This window comes from Scylla paramamosain, chromosome 37, assembly GCF_035594125.1.
Source record: "Scylla paramamosain isolate STU-SP2022 chromosome 37, ASM3559412v1, whole genome shotgun sequence".
NCBI lineage: Eukaryota > Metazoa > Arthropoda > Malacostraca > Decapoda > Portunidae > Scylla > Scylla paramamosain.
In genome coordinates this window covers 4857501-4862500 of record NC_087187.1, presented here as the reverse complement: position 1 = coordinate 4862500, position 5000 = coordinate 4857501, and the positions used below count along the sequence as shown (strand labels likewise).

The following is a 5000-nucleotide window of genomic DNA, read 5'->3' as shown; positions in this document are numbered from 1 at the left end:
TGAATAGAATTTGTTAGTTTAAAAAGACAAAATTGCTCTCTTATTCTTTAATTCTTTTTTTCCTTATTGTTTTGTCTTTTTTTTGATGTCCGTTCAAGTTATTTATTTTTTTAATCTTTTTTATACGTATAGTGGTCTGAATGTTTACAAGATTATGCAGAAATAAATAAATAAATGAATAAATAAATAACTAAATAAACAAAAACAAGTAAAAAAAAAGTCCCAAAGTAACTGTTTTATTTATTCATTCATTTATTTATTTATTTTTTATCTAAACCAGGGAAACCTAACCAAATATTCACAATCTAAACCAATTACTTTTTATTCCAGGTGTTTTGGTCTAAAATCACGATATTCTTAATGTAAAATAAATATTCTCACACCAGGTACCTACTCTTAATGTAAACTAATTACTCTTAATAAAAAACATGATATTCTTAAACAAGGTACTTCAATTAAACCTAGGTATTCTTGATTTACTTCAACTTAAACCCACATGATGTTAATTTACTTTCATTAAACCTAGTGTTCTTCCTTTACTTTAATCAAACTCATGTGCTCTTAATTTACTGTAATTAAACCATCATTACTAATTTATGTACTTTAATTGAGCCCACATCAGTTAAATCTAGGTATTTACTGTAATTAAACCAGACATTACTAATTTATGTACTTTAATTGAACCCACGTGTTCTTAATTTACTTCAGTTAAATCTAAGTAATCTTAATTTGGGTACGTACTTTCATTAAAACCAGGTGTTCTTAATTTACTTTAGTCACCCTCAAATATTCTTAAAATTCGCACTATAATTAAACCCAGGCATTCTTAACTTACCTTAAATTTACTCTTCTAAACAGGGACCCAATAAAAAAAAAAGGCGCTATTAATTAAACCAGATTTCTTTTTATAAACTAAACCAGACATTCCTGCGTTAAATTCACCAGCTACTTAACAAAACAACAAAGTAAATAAATCAATAAAACAAAACAGATAACACGTACTCCACTACAACACAACCCAACTACATTTACGAATACAGTAACAACAAGCAAAACAACCCAATTAACCCCCCACTCCAAGCTCCCCAAAACTCCCCCTTCCTACTCCCCAAGCCCCGTTCCATCGCCGCCAAGAAGGGATCGAGACCCACACGAGCAGCGGCAGTGGTATTGAATTCCCCGTAACCTGATTAGCGGGTTGGCAAGATATGCTAAGCGCTGCAGTGATTGGAAAGGTGATTGGCGATCGGCAGGTGTCAGGAGGTAACCGCTTAATGCAATAGGATTAGAGCCCTGGTGTGAGTGGTGGTGGTGGTGGTGGTGTGTGTGGTGGTGAGTGAAGAGATTATGGTTCTGTTTGTAAATGGATGTTTACTACCACTGCTACTACTACTACTATTACTACTACTATTACTACTACTACTACAACAACAGGTACGGAAATTCTGTTTAAAAGTTTCCATCTGATCTTTGGGAAACAGTCCTTACTTAAAAAAGAACCAATAATACCACCACCACCACCACCACCACCACCACCACCGCCACCACCACCACCACCACTACTACTACCACCCCTATGAAACACAGTAAGCCAGTATCCATAAATCCAGACAAGTAAACCAACCTTCATCACCACACACACACACACACACACACACACACACACACACTAATTGCAACATCCGTGTGGTCATTTGTACTCTAATCCAGCCCAGATTAGCAGTAGAAGTCGTAATAGTAGTAGTAGCAGTAGTAGTAGTAGTAGTAGTAGTAGTAGTAGTAGTAGTAGGAGGAGGAGGAGGAGGAGGAGGAGGAGGAGGAGGAGGAGGAGGAGGAGGAGGAGGAGGAGGAGGAGGAGGAGGAGGAGGAGGAGGAGGAGATTAGTTGTAATTTGGATTTGTTCCAGTATGTGAGAGGAGGAGGAGGAGGAGGAGGAGGAGGAGGAGGAGGAAAAAAGGAAGAAGAGGAACAACAAGAGGAAAAAAGAGAAGGGGAAGAAAACGAAAAAAACTCGTAAAACAATGAATAAACAGAAAAACAAAAACAAAGATCACACACAAACACACACACACACTTGAGAGAGAGAGAGAGAGAGAGAGAGAGAGAGAGAGAGAGAGAGAGAGAGAGAGAGAGAGAGAGAGAGAGAGAGAGAGAGAGAGAGAGAGAGAGAGAGAGAGAGAGAGAGAGAGAGAGAGAGAGAGAGAGAGAGAGACACACACACACACACACACACACCGGAAACACGGCAAAAATAGTAAAACCAACCCCACAACATTTTCCTTTATGTACCAATTAAGTTCCCCCTTAAATACCCTGCCACAGAGACCCATTTTCTATCACCGAGTAAACACCGGAGCGCGTTTTCTATGCACTCCTAATCTGGGCCGCCCGTTTTCCCTTGATTAATAATAACTACGCCCTCTCGTTTTCTTTTTCGTAAATATAATCACGGTGTCGTTCCATTTAATATTTTTCTCTTTTCTTCTATTTTTTTCTTCTCTCTTACTCTCGCCACGCACACACACACACACACACGCTCTCTCTCTCTCTCTCGATATATTTCGGTAGGAGAGAGAGAGAGAGAGAGAGAGAGAGAGAGAGAGAGAGAGAGAGAGAGAGAGAGAGAGAGAGAGAGACATTGGGGATCATGGAGGCATAAACCCTTCATAATGACGAGCTCTCTCTCTCTCTCTCTCTCTCTCTCTCTCTCTCTCTCTCTCTCTCTCTCTCTCTCTCTCTCTCTCTCTCTCTCATCATTAATTCCGTGTTGTGATGAATCGATGTTTTTTTTTTTTTTGAAAGAAAGGAACACTACTAACGAGAGAGTGTGTGTGTGTGTGTGTGTGTGTGTGTGTGTGTGTGTGTGTGTGTGTGTGTGTGTGTGTGTGTGTGTGTGTGTGTGTGTGTGTGTGTGTAGGACTGAAAAGTGAAGGAAGGTGTTGAGAGTGAGAGAGAAAAAATGTGAAAGTAAGGAGCGGAAGGAAATGAGGAGGAAGAAGAAGAAGAAGAAGAGGAGGAGGAGGAGGAGGAGGAGGAGGAGGAGGAGGAGGAGGAGGAGGAGGAGGAGGAGGAGATAAAAGAAAGTATGAAAAAAGAAGAAATATACAGGTTAACGTAAATAAGTATGCTGATGATGATGATGATGATGATGATGATGATGATGATGAGGAGGAGGAGGAGGAGGAGGAGGAGGAGGAGGAGGAGGAATACAAAAGAACACAAAGGAAGTCGAAACGGTAACACACCCTGAGGTCCTTACTGGGCTGTTTGTGTAACCATTCTACGCTATTAGAGAGAGAGAGAGAGAGAGAGAGAGAGAGAGAGAGAGAGAGAGAGAGAGAGAGAGAGAGAGAGAGAGAGAGAGAGAGAGAGAGAGAGAGAGAGAGAGAGAGAGGATTATACAGAAGAAGGCTCCTCCCCACCCACCCATCCCACCAGGAAAAGGAAGGAAGGAAGGAGGAAGAGGAGGAGGCAGAGGACGAGGAGCAAAAAGAAGAAAAGAAGTAGGAAGACGCATGAATAAGTATGAGGAAGGACATGATGGAGGAGGAGGAGGAGGAGGAGGAGGAGGAGGAGGAGGAGGAGGAGGAGGAGGAGGAGGAGGAGGAGGAGGAGGAGGAGGAGGAGGACTAAAATGATAATCACCGAGACTCATTACTTTCTTGCATAATAGAACGAGACTAGAATTAATTAATTATCCTTAATTGGCTTCCTTAATGCACACCAACAACATTACCACCACCACCACCACCACCACCACCTCACTCCTCCTCCTCCTCCTCCTCCTCTTTTTCTCCCCATCCTCCTCTTTTTCTCCTCCTTCTCCTCCTCATCTTTAAACGTCATCGTAGAATAAATTGTATTATTATTATTATTATTATTATTATTATTAGTAGTAGTAGTAGTAGTAGTAGTAGTAGTAGTAGTAGTAGTCGTAACAACAACAACAACAACAACAACAACAACAATAACAACACCCACCATATGGCAAGAGGGTACAATCAGCTGATCTATGTAAACAAAGGAGTCACGTGACCATAGAAGCAGCGAGATCATAAACATGCCTCGTTTTCTTTGATGTCTTGAAGGGAGGACGATGAGAGAAGAAGAGATGACGTGTGTGTGTGTGTGTGTGTGTGTGTGTGTGTGTGTGTGTGTGTGTGTGTGTGTGTGTGTGTGTGTGTGTGTGTGTGTGTGTGTGTGTGTGTGTGTGTGTGTGTTATTAGATAGTTTTACGAGAGTTTATGAGCGCATGATTATAAAGAAATGATTCTCTCTCTCTCTCTCTCTCTCTCTCTCTCTCTCTCTCTCTCTCTCTCTCTCTCTCACACACACACACACATAAATATCATCTTAAAAGAAACGATATTTCATTCTTTGACACCTTCCTCCTCTTCCGCCTCTTCCTCCTCCTCCTGCAGCTTCCCTTCTCTCTTTCCTCCTCCTTCCTACTCTTTCTCCTTCGCCTCCTCTTCCTCGTAATTCTTCTCTCCTCAACACAAGAGGAATCATTATCTGAAACTTATCATATTTTATTTATTTCAGTTCCTCCTTCTCTTCCTTCTCTTTCATCGATTTAGATATTTACTGAATTTATTCGTTTATTTATTGACTTATCTGTCTGTCAATAAACGAAATAAACGTGGATTACGGATGTCTCAATTTAATTTTCTATAAGAATCACATAAAGGGATTAATGGGAGAATAAACGAATAATATCAATAAATTTCACACTTACTTTTGTTTCCTATATTCAATTAATTCTTTTTCCTTTATATAGAAATACATGAATAAACAAACAAGTAAAACATAAATAAACAAGCAACATTACATTTACACACATAATCACATTTTTTTCTTTCCTTTACCAGTTGCTATTATGATTTCTCTCAAAAAAAAAAAATCTATGTACAACCAAAACAAGAGATTGGTGGGGACAGGCCTTCTCACCTTATTACCTAAATCTGTACTAATGAAACCATACATAAGTAGTACTCACA

The 5000-nt window shown here is 39.7% G+C and overlaps 1 long non-coding RNA gene across 8 annotated transcripts in view; it reads right to left on the bottom strand.

The window, feature by feature from the left end:
- The window catches only part of LOC135091411 (uncharacterized), a 141886-nt gene that overhangs the window by 44430 nt on the left and 92456 nt on the right, over positions 1-5000 (bottom strand). For all 8 annotated transcript variants that reach the window (XR_010262497.1, XR_010262495.1, XR_010262499.1 and 5 more), the window contains exon 4: position 5000. This exon is cut by the window's right edge and continues 88 nt beyond it. This is a non-coding gene — a long non-coding RNA (uncharacterized LOC135091411). The remainder of the gene's footprint in view (positions 1-4999) is intronic.